The sequence below is a fragment of the Epinephelus lanceolatus genome, chromosome 4 (genome assembly GCF_041903045.1).
Source record: "Epinephelus lanceolatus isolate andai-2023 chromosome 4, ASM4190304v1, whole genome shotgun sequence".
In the NCBI taxonomy this organism is placed as follows: domain Eukaryota; kingdom Metazoa; phylum Chordata; class Actinopteri; order Perciformes; family Serranidae; genus Epinephelus; species Epinephelus lanceolatus.
Window position 1 is genome coordinate 19,118,093 of NC_135737.1, and position 18,530 is coordinate 19,136,622.

General features: G+C 40.9%; 2 pseudogenes; both read right to left on the reverse strand.

Moving 5' to 3' along the window:
* Positions 1 to 1,448: 1,448 nt before the first annotated feature.
* Positions 1,449 to 2,369, reverse strand: LOC117259179 (odorant receptor 131-2 pseudogene; annotated as a pseudogene).
* Positions 2,370 to 7,065: 4,696 nt separating this feature from the next.
* Positions 7,066 to 7,986, reverse strand: LOC117260242 (odorant receptor 131-2 pseudogene; annotated as a pseudogene).
* Positions 7,987 to 18,530: the final 10,544 nt, after the last annotated feature.

The following is an 18,530-nucleotide window of genomic DNA, read 5'->3' on the forward strand; positions in this document are numbered from 1 at the left end:
CAAGTGAAGTTTATGAAGGTTGGAGGGGTAAGTGTTCGCCCAAACAATATTACCATAAATTAAATAAGGATAAATCATGGTATAATATAAGGTCAGTAAACAAGATACATTTATAAACCTTCGAAGTTTGCTGATGATTCCAAGTGACTTCACAATTTTTGTATGAATGAAATTAATATGTTTTTTCCAATTCAAATTCTCATCCACTTGGATCCCCAAGAATTGAATGCAAGAGACTTGAGAAATTTTTTTTCCCTCTATTGAAACTCCAGCATGATCCCTCAGATATGTCTTAACTCTACCTACAAAGATTATAGAATTGGACTTTTTGACATTTAATGAGAGCTTATTAATTTTAAACCATCTTGCAACTCTCGCCAATTCTTCATTTGTGTTGTTTACCAACAAATACACACACACTGCAGCACACAGTCTGTGTGTCTGTCTGCGTCTCTGACCTCAGTCCTGCTACTATAATGCATAAGGTTTGCAGTTTTCAGGTCGGGTTTGGGTCGTTGATTAATCCATATTTTGTTGGTTGAGGACTGGATAAGTAAAGCTGAAACAAATTCCTGTCTTTTATCAATGGGATGCTGTTTGGGTCATATCTTCATGCAGGAATGGGGACAAATTCATAGCTCAGTCCTTGTAATCAGGTGATAATACTGAAGCAGCCCACATCAACAAACATTTGACTATTTTGGACAAAAACAAGTAGGCCTAATAAAAATTATAACAGAGTTTTGAACTAGGCTACCCTGATCACTGATCACACAGCTGATCGATCAGTTGGAGCAGACTGACAGCGCAGTGAGAGAGGCAGAAAAACAGCTGAGCTTCTTAACAAACACTCAAATGTTTGGCAAGTGGAAAGTGACTTTTTTAGACTTCTACGGACTACTTTGTTGTAGTTTCAGTTTTAGTCACAGTTTGGATGGAATTATTTATAAGTATATGGACGTGCACATGTTTCTGTATGACCTGGGATACACTGCACAAGGCTGAGTGAACGTAATGTTACTTTAAGTTTTTAGTATATCTTTGTCCATGCACACATGCTGTGCCAAAAACGTTTCTGATCATATTCATGTTGTAATAAATCTATATATATATTCAAGTAGGGACAACTGAGGCTCATCAACTTATTCTTTAACTCATCTAAGGGAAGACTGACCTTAAGTACACATCAGGTTAAGTGCTACAAGGGCCTATAAACAATGTTACATGTACACCCTGAAAAGCATTGTCACCTCATATGAATGATGCAAGAATACAAAAGCACAACAGTGTAGAGCTTGAAGTGTTGCTTAAACAGTAATGTAATCACAGTTAGGATTATAAGAATAAACTAGAAAACACGTGGGTGAATTGCAACATGCACAGTAGAATTTCTGGTGCTTTTAATTTAATAAATATATTCTCTCTTCGGAAATAATTCATCTACCTTGTCAAAAGCTTCCTGTACATAAGCCAAAGCAGACATTTTTTATTGCATGAAAAAACGTTTCATCCCTGAGGCCATAAATGAGAGGACTCAGACATCTTGGAGCAAGACTAAACATTATGTAGTTGAAATACCTGACAGTATTAAAAAACCTGACATTAATCTGAGGTAGAGCAGCTTCTATGAATGGACACCACAGCTGGATGAGACAGAGCAGCAACTGGAAAGCATGAAGAATTACTGTTCTGAGCCCTTTCCGTGTTGACTTTTTATTCTCTCCTGATGCATTTTTGGCTACTTTCAGTATTTTAACATAGGATAATACAATAGTAATACACATAATCAAGAAGTACAACTGATTTACAGTTGACCAAAGATGTTTCTGCCACCAGTGCACAAGAAATATCTCCACAGAACATACACTGTGTCGTTCATAAAAGCTAAGAGAGACTGATGCAAAGAAAGTAGAGAGGACAACAATACAGGGTACAGAGCTGAGGCCGTGAATGATGAGGATGCAGTTTATAGCACTGTGCCAAGAGCACAACTGTCTGTGGCGCAGGGGCATGCATATGGCCACATAGCGCTCCAGGGTCATTGCTGTCAGAGTAACTGGTGTTATTGTCATATACAGAAGTACCACAACAGAGATGATGATGCATAACCAAACATGCATGACAATTTGAAAATAGTGTAAGATGAGAAGGACATCAGACATGAGTAATATAAAGCTATCAGACAGTAGTGTAACTGCAAACAAGATGTAGCGTGTAGTTGTGTAGAAACACTCCTTTTGAAAAAAGGTTAAGATGAGCAAAAAGTTGATGCAAAGAAAAATGATCACCAGGAGCTGCACAATAATGACCTGATCATTGATCTGCCGCTGTAAAGACTCACCACCAGCCAGTGAGTTGTTATCTGACATTTTTTTAAACAAAGCCTTTGAAAAACTGCCAAAATTCCATTAAAGTATTGTTACGGAACGGACTTATCTGCAGTCCTGAGATGCATTTTACCCATCAAAATCCTCCATGCTGTTCAAATACGAAAGTCTTCTGTGGAGCTTACTGCAGCCCTCTGTGAGAGAGGAGCTGTGCACAGTGACTTTAAAGACAAGAACATCCCCAGATAATACAAGGTGAAATTTTGGTCACCAGTGTCATCATTGTCACTTCCTGTTAGTCCCCCTCATTAGCTAGAATTTATCAAAAAAAACTTTGTTTTTCTCTCATGCCTTTATTGATAACAATAAACCTATAGATTAATTGACTGATTGAAGACCACATTTAACAACAGAAAAGTATTTCAAAACCATCTGTTTACAAAATCTCACACAACTCATGTATTTTGGGTGAAACATGGATGCGTCACACATCTTCAGCCTGGCAGCACAGAAGATCTATACAATCAGCACAGTTTCAAGTTGGACACCCAAGATTAGTGTCACCAATTCAGTGTCCGTGCAAATGTTTCCCCTTCTCTTCCTGAGTTATGACATTGAATAATGACCAGAAATATGATTTTGCAGAACTTAATGATGTCACAGTGAAGTTGACCTTTGACCCTTTGGATTTAAAATGTCAACACTTATTACTCATTAGACTTTTGTGTGAAATTTGTCATGATTAGTGAATGAATTCTTGAGTTATGGCCTTAAATCTGTCTTTTGAGGTCACAGTTATGTTTGACCTTTGACCAGCAAGTTCTAATCAGTTCATCGTTGAATCCAAGTGGATATCACGGGTACACTGGGTGGAGCCTGATGCTGAGCCCTGTCGTAACATAACATCGAACCAGCAACACTGATCCTGACTCGCCAAAGGTTAGTCGCCGCAGCCCACCTACTACTACTACTAATATTACTTTATGAACCACACCACCTCAGCAGAGAAGTGGGGGCCCCCAGCCAACCCAGGTATGCAACTGAACCAGGTAGAGCCATGGCCTGACCTTACAAGGGTCAAAAGATAAGCAAAAGACACCCTGCATGCCACATTCTCCAGGTCATCAAGGAGCACAGGAACATGTAGGTGTATCATACCCAAAGGGGAGTCAAGTGCAACACAAATAACACACACACAACCCTTTTCACCACTTCTGTGTTGTTCCAGTGAGCACAGACACTGAAAAGGAGACCAACATGTCCAAGAGATAGCACTGTATGAACAGACTGGGTGTAAACCATGACACTGCTGTCCATATGTACTGGACACTCACCCTGCCCAACAAGGCTGCAGACTCTGCCTCATTGCAGGTGGGGACCACACTGGTAGTGTCCCTTCCTGCCTGCCTATAAGCTTGGGAGATGCTCTCACAAAACCATCAGGCAAGGCATTTTTTTGGATAGGGCCTCACCAACCACACCATCCCCAAACACACAAACAGCTGTTCAGTGTGTCTGGGGTTGTATGTTCAACATAACATGCCAACACAGCAAGCAACTAGAGTGCACCAACAGAGCCGTTGGTTCTTCCACCCTGAGGTAAATATATATATATATATATATATATATATATATATGTATGTGTGTGTGTGTGTGTGTGTAGGAAATCTATAAACCATACCAAGTGTCACACGGGGGCCCCATTTGTTGGGATCTATGCCTCACCTCCAGGCTGATTTGTTGTGAATGACAACAATACTATGCTTCACATGGCTGCACCATTGTTGGGACTAAGCCTTAACATGGGTCTGACCTCGTAATAGATCTCCAATTAAAGTATCAAATTGGCTATTGGAAATAATTGCTAATTTTTTAATAATAATTATTAATTATGTTAAATAATATGACTACATTTACATTAAATCACCTTGTGGGGCACCATTCCCAAGAAGGGAAAAATGATAGCAGTATCATAATACACTGAACTATCAATTTGTAATTTTGATTAATAATTAAATTAATAACCATAACCAAAATTAATAGTAAAGCCTGAAGGATTTCGGAGTTCTTGACATAGCAGAGGTTGACTATTCATTCACTCTTGTGCAATATTGAGCAGACAGCAGGTATGATTCCAAATATATTTATTCATAAAGAGAGCAAAGTAAAACAAAACACACAAATTCTTACTAACTATATACCAAAGTGTGTGTGTGTGTGTGTGTGTGTGTGTTTGTGTGTGTGTGTGTGTGTGTGTGTGTGCAAGAGAGTGAGAGAGAGAGAGAGAGAGAGAGAGAGAGAGAGAGAGAGAGAGACAAAGGCAGGTGTGTGAAACAAAGGGCCATTTGGCCTACAAAACAAAATGGCTGACAACACCAAGATGGCCGAATCAAAGATAGCTTCAGATTGGGGGAGGTCTGCCTGACCGTGTGGTCAGGACAAAGACAAAGGAAAAGAAGCAGGAACTTTGAATTGCCTCTTTGGGTGTAGCTCTGTTGAAAGCCTATTTGTAAGTGAATCTATGTGTATGCAATTTGTGTTGCAAAGGGTCTGGATTAGTGCAGAGGATTTTTGTTGCATGCAAGACTCTGTCTGTGAAAAGCATTCACAAACTAACGTCACTTGGCTTTTGCGAAGCCAACTAACCAATAACCTTACTGCAAACAATCACAACAATAACCCAGTGAACAGCATTAAATCACAATTGACAAAGTTAAATGGTCTTGCTCAGCCTGTACAGCTGTGATGATGCTATGCCCAGTTGTTACATTACCAATTCTTGAAAGGATGGAGGTAAGAGTTGCTTTGTGGTGAATTGCTTTTGTTAGCCAGCAGAAGAGGGCTGGAAAGAGCTGTGGTTCCAGGTGCAGTCTTTGTTGTGTCCTTGTTCTGAAGGTGCAGATCCAAAGAAGCTGGTCACTCAGGGTCCTTGCAGAGTTAGACGTTGGGGTGCTAACTCAACTTTGTTCTCCTTCTTGCTGGAAAGTTAGTTGCAAACCTTGTGTTTGGCACACTAACTTCTCTGGTTCCAGGTTCTTGTTGTGGGCATGCAGGTCGTGGTCCAGGAGAAAGAGAGCAAGAGAACACAGGCTTCTGTACTAGGCTACCCTGATTGCTAATGAGAGAGGCAGACAAACAGCTGAGCTTCAAGAATGTTTCACAATTGCAAAGTGACTTCTTTAGACTTCTACAGACTACTTTGTTTAATTTCAGTTTAAATCACGGTTTGGATGGAAATATTTATAAATATGAGCATGTATTGCTCCATCTCTCTCCTTTTGTAGTGTGCTTTTATTATTGTTACCTGGGGCAGATTTAGTGTTTTGGGGGCCTGGGGCCCAGGCAAACTGCCTTGCTTTATTTCCACCCTTCCTCTAATTGAGAATGTTGGTAGGCTGTTGGCAGCTGTAAAAGAAGTACTTCAAAACTTCTTTCTTCAGTAAAACTATTAGTAGCACACAGGAAAACTTAAAGTCAAAGACCTGCATTCAGGAAAGGTATTATTAGCACAATGTACTTAAATTTACTTTTAGTCTGTTCAAAGTGGAGCTTTACATTCTTATATAGTGTGGAATAGTGTGGTCCAAAGAGTTAGAACAGTAACATGATTCAGTATTTTCCATATCAGAACATCATAATGGATCTATGTAACTGTTTGGGCCCTTTAAGTTGGAGGCCAAATGGTAGATTCCTCCCCAGATTATTATGATAATTGTCTCACTTTAGAATCCACCCAATTATACTGTTGATACAACCCTGATTTTCATAACACCATCAAGCTAACTAATCTAGATGAGTACAGGTGGTGTAGAACTGCAGAAAATTTGTTTTAATTACAATTTCTTTCCTGGGGTGGGGTAGAGAAATCTGCACCTTTGACTAACACATAATAGTGCTGAGAGTGTACAGACAGACTAGTGGCTCTGTGAGGCTGAAACTGGGCACTGTAGTGCTTCAAGGTTATGCTAATGTCAGCATGCTATCCTGCTCACAATGGCAAGTTATCTTCTTGATGTTGTTGTCACAAAAAAGCTACACCCCAGGTTCTTCTACAGTGGTGTCTAAAAAGCATACAGACAGAGGCAACTAGGACCTAAACCTAAGTTTTATTAGACAGCAAAAGCAGCAAAATGTTAAAGAAGCAGGAGAAAGTCAAAATGTACTCAGTGTAATAAGGAGTGCAGCAGATTCTCTGTGGCAGGGAAAGTTGTCCTGAAATGGTTTTTTGATGATGTGTGAGTGACCCAATGCACTGGGCGCCTTCCATGAGTAGAAGGCCATCAGTCTTGGTCCTTTTCTCGGCTGCCATATAGAGAGAAGTCAATGTGGCATGGCTACACTAGTAGTATAATTATCAGCAAAATTTACTTGATGAAGCTGTATATTCAAGTGAGGACAACTGAGGCTCATAGAGGTATTCTTTAACTTATCTAAGGGAAAACTGACCTCAAGTACACATCAGTTTCTATAAACAATATTACATCTAACTTAACATAAAGGCAAAACCCCCCTGAAAAACGTTGTCACCTCATATGAAGAATGATGCAAGAATACAAAAAAACAACAGTGTCGAGCTTGAGTTGTTGCTTAAACAGTAATGTAATCACAGTTAGGATTATAACAATAAACTAGTCATAAAGAAAACACGATGGTGAATTGCAACATGCACAGTAGAATTTCTGGTGCTTTTTATTTAAATCAATACATTTCTCTGTTGGAAAATTATTAATCTACCTTGTCAAATACTTCTTTTACATGAGCCAAAGCAGATATGTTTTAGTGCATGAACAAAAATTTCATCCCTGAGGCCATAAATGAGAGGACTCAGACATCTTGGAGCAAGATTAAATATTATGTAGTTAAAGTACTTGACACTGCGAAATATCCTGAAATTAATCTGAGGTAGAGCAGCTTCTATGAATGGACACCACAGCTGGATGAGACAGAGCAGCAGCTGGAAAGCATGAAGAATTACTGTTCTGAGCCCTTTCCATGTTGACTTTTTATTCTCTCCTGATGCATTTTTGGCTACTTTCAGTATTTTAACATAGGAGAATACAATAGTAATACACATAATCAAGAAGTAAAACTGATTTACAGCTGATCTAAGATGTTTCTGCCACCTGTGCACAAGAAATATATCCACAGAACATACACTGTGTCGTTCATAAAAGCTAAGAGAGACTGATGCAAAGAAAGTAGAGAGGACAACAATACAGGGTACAGAGCTGAGGCCATGAATGATGAGGATGCTGTTTATAGCACTGTGCCAGGAGCACAACTGTGTGTGGCGCAGGGGCATGCATATGGCCACGTAGCGCTCCAGGGTCATTGCTGTCAGAGTAACTGGTGTTATTATCATATACAGAAGTACCACAACAGAGATAATGATGCATAACCAAACATGCATAACAATTTGAAAATAGTGTAAGATGAGAAGAACATCAGACACGAGTAATATAAAGCTATCAGACAGTAGTGTAACTGCAAACAAGATGTAGCGTGTAGTTGTGTAGAAACACTCCTTTTGAAAAAAGGTTAAGATGAGCAAAAAGTTGATGCAAAGAAAAATCATCACCAGGAGCTGCACAACAATGATCCGGTCGTTGATCTGCTGCTGTAAAGACTCACCACCAACTAGTGAGTTGTTATCTGACATGATTTTCAAACTATATTGTTGTTATTAAATGTGTCAATAGAAACGGAAGTGCTAAGATGCATTTTACCCATCAAAATCCTCCATGCTGTTCAAATACTAAAGTCTTTTGTGGAGCTTACTGCAGCCTTCTGAGAGAGAGGAGCTGTGCACAGTGACTTTAAAGACAAGAACATCCTCAGATAAGACCAGGTGAAATTTTGGTCACCAGGGTCATCATTGTCACTTCCTGTTAGTCCCCCGCAGTAGCTATGCATAGCTGGAGAGACAGAAAGACTCTAAGAAATACTTCATTTACAAAATGACCATACAAATATCAAATAAATTGAACTTGTGAACAAAACTTTTTCTCACATGCCTTTATGGAGAATGGTGAACATATTAATCAATTGATAGATTGGGGACCACATTTAACAACAGAAAACTATTTCAAACCATCTGTTTACAAAACCCAACTCACACAACCTGTCCAGTATAGTCTCATTTAACCAGACGTACGCTTAGTACTTCCCAAACACATGCATTTTTGCTAAAACCTTATTATTTAGAACTGAACTGAAAGTGAAAGTGAAACTTTTCTGTGCTCTCTTCAAAGTCAGACACCAATATATGTTTTTAGTAACATGTTTCCTTAGCTATTACTTGTTGATGTTGTATGGTTCAACAAAGAAGTGAGTTTCAATCACAGTCTGTTGATGAAATCACTTTTAGCCACAGCCTAGCATAAGGTCTGCAAGTGTCCTGGTTTGAACTCATTCAAATGCAGGCATGATCATCTGTACACAAGCTGGCTGAGAAACAGCCACAACTATATTAAAAAAAAAAACATGGTATATTTATATCTGTGACTCTCTGCTCTGGACTGTTTGACACACACGTAAGCATTTTGAGTTTAATAGATGGTTGTCAGTGAGATAAAGGTAGGAAATATAGGGGGAGATGAGGGGAATTTTACATTATCTAATCTGGCCCCCATTTTTAAAAACACATTTGGACACCCCTGACTTTTACATGGTATGTGTCTTAACCAGTGGGCCATCACCCTGGGGTTGGGTGTTCTGACACACATAATACTCTGCTGCTGTGTGTTGTCCTTCATAAGAACAGTGAAAGTCATGCAGTGAAGATTAAGTCCTCCTTAAGTCCATCTTTCTTAAGTAGTGGAGCAGTTAATGCTTATTGGATATATAACCAGGGCAGCACCGTGGTGTGGTGGTTAGTGCTGTCGCCTCACAGCAAGAGGGTTCCTGGTTTGATCCTGGGTGTGGGTGCCCTTCTGTGCAGAGTTTGCATGTTGTCCCCGTGTCAGCGTGGGTTTTCTCCAGGTACTCCAGCTTTCTCCCACAGTCTAAAGACATGCAGATTGGAGATAGGTTGATTGGTGACTCCACATTGTCCGTAGGTGTGAATGGTTTGTCTGTCTCTATGGGTTCATCCCAATATCCTTCCTTGACTCCTCTGTCCTTTATCCTCGATCACTTGACCCGGAAATCGATCGAGACTCGCAATCTTGTAGGACGTCTCAATTCGTTAAATGCATTTGGAGGAGACGAGGAGTCGAGGAGAGAGGAGGCTTTCAGAGGAGAGGGAAGCGAGGATACACGAGTGCAGCCTTCACGGAAGTCTTTTACTGACCGACAAACCCCTTGATTGGATATCAGTTATTGATTGGACAGCGCAGCGCTGCAGCTGATCAGACACTGACACAGATCACTGGAGTTTCATACAGAGGGAAGACAGATATCAGATTAAACTCAAGTGTATCACTGCCACGTTTTATATTTTATTTGTTCTCTGATTCACCTTCGAGTTTAAAATCTGAACAAGAAAAGGAAACAAACGACTTTCTTCATTTATTGGAAATTTTTTTTTCTTCACGATCTGTTATTTTCCTCATCAACTTTAATTATGGATACAATCAAAGAGTCTGTCTGTCAGAGAGTCTGTCTGTCAGCAAGAAACACTTTTACATCACTGGTCGTCATTTCCATTCAGTTACACTGAGGCTGATCATTCCTGAGCGTCGGGTTGATGAGTTACAGAATTTGAATTTTTCCTGAAACGTTTGGCCTAATAAATTATTTCCAGTGTTCAAAGACATCGTGATCATATTCTGGGTTATTAAATAATGAACTCACAAATAATAACAATAATAATAAGGAATATATCATAAACACATTGGGCTCTAGTTTCGCAGACCGGGCGAGGCGGGAGCGCAGCGCACCTGCACTTCGCCAACTGGGTGTGGCCAGGCGGTTTTTGCAAGTTTGGCACACCGTGCGCGCTGGCGCAGCTACTCCTCTTTCCCACCTCCCTCCCTCCTACCTGCGCAAGTCGGAAAGAGGGAGGAGAGAAGGCGTGGAGTGGGTTTTACACAGCCCATTCACATCACACCAATCAAATGAGCCCCTCTCCTCGCCCTTAAATGCGCCGCGTGGAGGCGTAATGAGAGTTTACTCAATTCGCCATGGCAGAAGAGAGCAGCAGCGTCAGACGGCCAAACTTCTCCCAGGAGGAAACTGATGTTTTGGTGGTCCAAGCTCGCAGTGTCCAAATATACGGAACTGTGAGCGGACCTCCACGGGCTGATGATGCAAAGGTAGCCTGGGAGGAGGTCACCACAATTGTAAATCAATGTTGCGTTTCTCTCGTGCGTGCGCGCTCTCTCTTTCTCTCTTGCAGTCTCACTCTGTTTCTTTTCTTTTGACTTTTCTAAGATGACAGATGCTGAATATATACTCCCTATCTGATGCTGTGGCTGTTTGTGGTTGGCTGAGAGGGATGTGAACTCATTAGTTTGCAGCTGTGTTAATCAAATCAGGTTGGGTTTCCATTACGCGTGCCAAACGTGCCAAACGGTGCCAATCCCCTTTGATCTGACATCAGATGTGACGGGACAGTCGATAGAGATACATTTATGTGCTGATTGCAGATAGTTGCATTGAATAGTGGTTTTTGGGTATTTATTTTATCGTTAATGTGCCTGACATTCTGGAAACCTGCCTGTGAGGTTTTGGTGATGTGTGCGCACTGTCCGCTGGTCAGCCAAACTTCGGCTTATACCGGCTGCGCTCCGCCTGTGCTGACAGTAGACGTGGTTTCAGCTGGCGAGCTTTTAGCGCACCTTCGGCGAAGCCTTTTGGCACAGAACTTTCACTGCGCCAAGCTGGATCTGTCGACACCTCCCCCTGCTGCTCAACTGCCGCCGTCATCACAAGCAAAGTTTATTGGTTGGATTGCCATTAAAAGAAATTTCAGACATACAGACATTGGGTCTCATTCATGAAAAGTGAGTAAATCTGTGTGTAGATTTGCACATAAAAGCCTACGCTACTAAAAACCTACTCCGGATTCAGGAACGCCGCGGGAAACTCAGATTTGATCGTAAACACGTGTGTATGATCATGAATGCCAATCCATCGTAAAGTGACAGCGCGCTCCCGGTAATCAGCAATTAGCATAAATCCCCGCCCATGAATAGCCAATGACCACCATATAAGGAGGTGAAGATGTATCCTGTCGATCTGTCAGTCATGGCGCAAAGAAAGAAAGAGAAAGAAAGAAAAAAGAATTTTTCTGAAGTGGAGATCGAAATAATTTTGGGTGAAGTGGACTGAAAAAACATTTTATTTTCTTGTTGTGACAGGGACAGGCAAAGTGAAGGCCTGGAGGGAGGTAACAGATGCTGTTAATGTTGTCTCCGTACAAAGAACCATGTCAGAGGTAAAGCGTAAATGGTTTGATATGAAACTGGAGGCAAAGAAACACATAAGCACACACACAAAAAATACAGCGGTCACCAAACAAACAGATGATTCATTTGTGGGGTTTTGAATGAAGTGGGAACGGGAAACCAGAGATGTTTTGTGTGTAATGGATAAACTCTAAATCAGTGATGGCTGTCGGAATGTAGAGCTATTTAACATTTATTTTAACAAATGATATGGATAACATATAGCCTACAGCAGTTTTGTATGCATCGTCTTCAAATTATTTGAATCTTAATAGCCTAAAGCTCTGTTTTATACAACAGAAATTAAACATTTTTCAAATCAGATATATTCATTCAAATGATCAAAAAGCCACAAAAAAAAAAAACAAAAAAAAAACGTGTTGTCTCAAATGATTCTTTCAGCTGGCACGTGCTCCTTCGTGGCTCCACCACCTGCTGCTCCTGCTGCCCCTGCTGAACCCAGGCACCAAGGCCGAAGAGGCTGTGATCCGGCTGTCCTTACGGATATTTTTATTATCATCATTCAACATGTAGAAAGAACGTGTAATCTATTGAGTCGATTTACATAGATAATTCACAATCATGAAGCTAATCTGGATCTTAAACCTGCTAATTGCCAGCTAATTTAACTAAATGTGTTATATTTTTAATATTTTGTCATGTTTAGATTATGTGTTTCAAAGGCACCTGTGTATTGTGTACATAACAGAGCGCAATATGAATTAAAATTGTAATTTCCAGTAGTGACAAGCAATATTTATGTGCTTTACTAAATTTACACAAGCACTACGAGCGGTCAGGAGCAGGAGTAGATTTTGTTAGTAGCTACGAAAAGATCGGAGCTACTAAAATATTGATGAATGCGGACATGCACGTAAATTTCCGTCTGCGAACTGTTTACACACAAATTCCTTCTGCTCACGTTTCATGAATGAGACCCAATGTCTTCTCATGACTTTGGTTATCCCCTGTATTTTCCTGCAGCACCACCAGCAGGTTGACATTTTTGTTTTTCATTAAGATGTCACAACAGTCTGCTTCTCTCCCTCACCTACTCCTGGTAAATTTCCACTCACCTGCACTCTGACTGCCAGCCCACACCCATCTCTTCAAGGCAACTCTGCTCACCTGCTCAACTCAGCCTGCCACCTCATCAGCCCAACTCCACTCACCTGCTTTCAGTCACTGACTGGCTTAGTATAAAGACCCCTGCTCTCCACACACTCACTGCCAGATTGTTCTTCAACCTCATGCAAGACATTCCAGCACTTACTCTTGATTTCCCAGAACCGACCCTGCTTGTTCTCGACATGTCTACATCATCTGTTTCCCGGCAAACTCATCAGCCTTCTGTCCCTGACCATGAGTTCTGCCTCAGCGTCTCTGGTTTCCGTCTGCCTGTAGCTGTGTGGTGTTTTCCTGCCACAACGTTTTAAAATGAGCGTTCCCACCTGCTGTCAGTCGCCTGCTGTGAGACACCACACATTGCCTTGTGTGCGTGTCCTTCTCTTACTTACCTGTCGGCTCATTCCCTGGACCCTGAACCCTGAACCCAGAGACTGTGTAGGGGCTCTGCGTCTGAAGAATTATCTGTCAGCTCATGTTCATGTTACCTTGTATATAATAAAAGTCATTACCAATTGTCTGCCTGCCTCAGAGTGCTGCATTTGGGTACAATCACACCCGTGACATAAAATATCTCAACAACTATTGACTAAATATCCCTTATATGTAGTATGGACATCCATGGTCTCCAAAGGATGAATTGTAAAGACATTTTCCCCCTGACTGATGTGAAAAACCTTTTACTCTCGTCACTGTTCATTTTGATGAAAAATAAAAAAAACTTGATGATTGTACTGGAATTAATGTCTAATACAACACAAGTGTGACATCAGAGAACATCTTGGTGCAGCATGTCTACATGGACGCAGCCATACCAAAACAATGAGTCAGCTTTATACAGTGTATCACATTTGTCTGAAACATGTGTACCACTTGGTCCAATCCATTTAACATTAGAGTCTGAACATCTACAAGGTCTTCATCTTACAGCGTCTTAACCTTTTAACACCAGGGAGCCTCTTACTCCTGTCATGCAGACAGTGAAGAACTCTGAGGCCTTTCAAAATACCAATCCATGACCATGGATACATTCATACAATTTAATGAAGATTCTTGAAGATCCACATATTTATCTGAACCCAACAGCGACAAAAAAGTAGTAGTAGTAGGATTTAAGAAACAGGCTAAATGACATGTAGTAGGGAGTAGTCTCTTGTACAGTAGGTGGTGGTATGCACCTGGAAGTTGTTTGCGAGCCGCCAGTAAATTGAGAGAAGAAGAGCCGTGTTTACAGAGAGTGTTCTTCGAGTACGTGGTACGCAACGGGCATTGCTGAACACATAACAGTTTTAACAGATGTATCTACAAAGACTTAGTTGTACTTTCGATGTCATGGCGGATAAAGAAGGAGCACCATCTAAAAGAAAAAGAACAGAAGAAGGCTAAACGGGACAGTGATAGGGCTCGAGCCCAAACGCACGTAAACCTCGGTCGGGCATTCACCAAGTGGAGAGAGCTGAGAGATTTTAAAGGTTTTAAAACTGATCCCGAGTTGTCCCTTTTCCTAATCAACAGGTATGTCATTTTTGTTTTTATTTAGAGAATATACTGCAACTTGTTAGACGTTGTTTCACTTCAATGTATGATGGCATGGAAGTTATAAGCAAGCTAAATGTAACGTTAGCTGATGTGAACCGCTTTTGTCTAGTAACGTTACAACAAACGCCACAAAATTATCTGTGACTGTGACCATGAACACAAATATACAGCAGGCAGTTGTCCTCAGTTTATAAGAAATTCAGAGCTACACCAGAACATTTATGATTTTCCTCTTGCTCTCCAAAATAAATGCATGTGGTAATTGCCGGTTGCAGTTGAGATTTTACGACACCAGGCTGTGGGTGTCATACCGCTTCGACCAAAGGGGGGCACTATAATCAACGAAAATGTAAAGTCCCGCACAGCTGCTTTAATACCTGCAAAACTAATGACATTCCCATCAGCTTCAACTGTTTATGACTAAGATGGTAAACCTTATATGTGCTTAATATCAACATGCTAGCATCTTCATTGTAAGCATCTTATCATGCTGATTTGGCCTGGAGACTTAGTCTTCATTCTATAATGTGTAGTTTTGGTGATGGTTGCAGAGTTGTTCATTAAACTGGACATTTAAATACAATTTGATCAAACAGTGTCAAAAATAATCAAATCTAATCTAATACAAGCATGTTGATATAGTTTTTGATACCAATATTGAATCCTTACAGAAACTGCAAGACAAGTCAATAGTTTTCCAAGTATGAAAAGCTTTTTTTACCTGTTGAGTCATCCATCTCCACTCAGAGCCAAAAACAACAGAGGATAGTTTAAATAATTAATGAAGCAATGAACTCTTAATGAGTTTCACAGGAGTTTATTTGCCTGAAGAGAATAGTGATGATCGGCTCATTAGCATCACTGCTCTGTTTGGAGTCTAAATCCACATGGAGAAAAACAAACCATGTCTGCCACCATCACCATCATATTCCCACAAGACGCCTCAGTGTTAGCTGCTGCTATGTGAACAGACCAGACAACAACAGTGCAAACTTTGCAAAACAAACTCACATAGACAAATGATCCTGTGAAGTTGTGAAAAGTTCTTCAAAGCAGCACTTCAGGCGAAGTGACTTTTACTTTCATGTCTAAATGGGTGGTTTAGATAATATGGCTTGGTCAGCTTTATTGTTGATTGTCCTGTTAAACAGTATTTGAACTCAATTTGTATCCTCAACCTAACGATTAATGAACACCAGTTGACAAACAAGTTGACCTTTGACCCTTTGTATGGAAAATGTCATCACTCAGCCATTTTATCCAATTAGTCATTTGTGTGAAATTTGTCGTGATTAGCGTATGAATTCTTGAGTTATGGCCTTAAATCTGTTTTTTTGAGGTCACAGTTATCTTTGACCTTTTACCACCAAATTCTAATCAGTTAATCATTGAATTCAAGTGGATATCACAGGTACACCGGGTGGAGCCCGAAGTGGAGCCCTGTCATAACATAACATTGACCCCGCCACACTGATCCTGACTCGTTAAAGGTTAGTCGCTGCAGCCCACCTACTTCTTTATCATTACATCATAATTGGAAACTGAACGTCCAGTTCACCTGCTATCCTCTTGACTAAAAGTCTCAAAGTTCCAGAGGGTTACCAACTGATCACTCACTATTTTACCTATAATTAGTCTTAATTTTTGAAGGGAAGGGAATTGGCAGTAACACCAGAGGCGCCAAGCACCAGCTACTGGTTGACAGAGCAATCGCCCGAGACTTCAAGAGCAGGGAGACCAACCTGTGTACCACCTGGATTGACTACAAGAAAGCCTATGACTCAATGCTACACACATGGGTACTGGAATGCATTCCAGGGGAGGTATTACTAGCACAATGTACGTAAATTTACTTTGAGTCTGTTCAAAGAGGACCTTTTAATCTTACTATATAATGATGAAAACTCTGTCTGTGGGTGCGTCTGTCTGTGTCTCTGTTCCACGTTTTTCTCCTGACTGACTTGGTCAATCCATGTGAAATTTGGCACAGTGGTAGAGGGTCATGGGAGGATGCCAATGAAGCAATGTTACATCAGTTGGCCAAAGGGGTCGCTATAGCAACCGATTGAAATTGCAAACTTTGAATGGGCATATCTCATGCCCTGTATGTTGTAGAGATATGAAACCTTGCCCAGAGATGCCTCTCCTCATGAGGATCAAATTTGCCTCAAGAACCAATAACTTCTGGTATGTAGATTTTCCACTATTTTGAATTTTTTGAAAAACACTTAAAATCGATCTCTTCCTAGGAAGTTTGACCGATCTGCATGAAACTCGGTGAACATAATCTAGGGACCAATATCTAAAGTTCCCTCTTGGCAAAAGTTGGAAAACTTACTAAAACTGAGCTTCTATAAGGCAATGAATATTGCAGAGGGCGTGGCTCATCACATAAAGGTGTATAACATCTCAAGGGTTTCACCGATCACCACGCAACCTTGTAGGCATATGACCACACATAATCTCGGGGGACCCCTCCATTATTGACCCGATCAAACACAATGGGGGCGCTAGAGAGCTAATTTCTTATCTAGGCCTAACCGCCATTTCGATTTTTACTAAACTTAGAAGATATGTAGAACAGGACGCCTCAAGGTGGCTGGAGAAATTTAACTCAAATTGGCAACTGGGTGGCGCTATAACAACAGAAAAATGCTTAAAAATGGCTAAAATGCGACCAATCGCTGTGGCTCCCCCTGTGGTCGAATGTTGATTTGTTTTCTAATTTTTGGTATGTCTAAGTCATGGTATGGTATGCTGTACATAATCATGTGACAGAATGACACACTGACAGTTTGTCAGTGTGTCATTCTGTCAGTCCCATGTTTTTCTACTCACTGACGTGGTCAATCTATGTGAAACTGCACATAGGCATTGAGGATTGGCATAGGTAGAAGGTGACAAAGCTACCAATGGGTATGGACTAGCTCTTATATAATGTTGGAGAGTGGGGTACAAAGAGTTCGAACAGTAACATGAGTCCCCAGACCCTCCACAGATAATATATCTTTTCAAGTTATTTAAAAACATAAACAGGCACCCACATACATATATTATTTGAAAGTCTGACCCCGAAGTGTCTGCTTAGAAAATTTCTGGCCCTTTAGATGATGACCCCTGCTCTACAGCAAGGGTGTCCAATCTGTCCTGCTCACCATCAAGTGTCAGTCAAAACTGACACTTGATGGTGGGGCCACGGGCCTAGAGAAAACATCTGTTGTAGTTACCTGTATTGTAAGGATGCAAAATACTACTTTTCCCTTAATTAAAAATTGGGCACATGATCTGTATTGTGCACCTTGTGAAATCTGAACCTGTGACCATAGGTGTAGGATTGGGTAGGGACGGTAGGGACACGTCCCTACCACTATTCAGCCCCTTCTGTATTGTCCCTACCAGTATAAACACTGGCTGTCGGCGTCCGCTCAATATGGTACACAAAGGGTTAATAATCGTTGGTGTCTACCATATGTCCCGCCTCTAACCTCGTATTGCTCATCGATTGGCTCTACCGTTATTTTGGTAATGTGTGATTGGTCCTCCCCAGCGCCGCTCTCTCTACTGACTTTGTGGGTGCGCGTTACCGTACAGTTCTAGGCAGTTTGTGGGGGAACGACACATACACGCACGTCACTGTTAGCGCTCCACACTGGAGCAACGAGTGTGAACGCGCACCAGTGATCTGTGACTGTCAATGGTCCTGATATGTCGCACGCACAGCGTACATTTCAAATTCGCATTCTACAAACAAACACGTGCAGATTTCGCGGCTGAAAAATGAAACGCCAGCAGGCCAAGCACCAACAACAGTAGTTGATGAACTGGATGGAAAGGAAGAAAACAGATGTGAGTTGGTTGGTTCAGTAAATAAGCTAAAAAAATCATATTTTCTGCCAACACCTGTTGATGTTAGGCTAACTGAATGGCATTCCTTGGCAACTCCTTGCTAGATAATGAGATGCTAACGAGCTAATACTAGCTGAGCTAAGTTTGGCAACTATTAGATCAATATTATATGCCAGAGAACATGAAATTCCACTTCACATGCTCCATCAGCAATCATAGATGTCATGTAACTTAGTGATGACACAGTTCACATTAATGTTTGTAGTAAGATGACATGATAGAAACAGTCTGAATAAATAAAGTG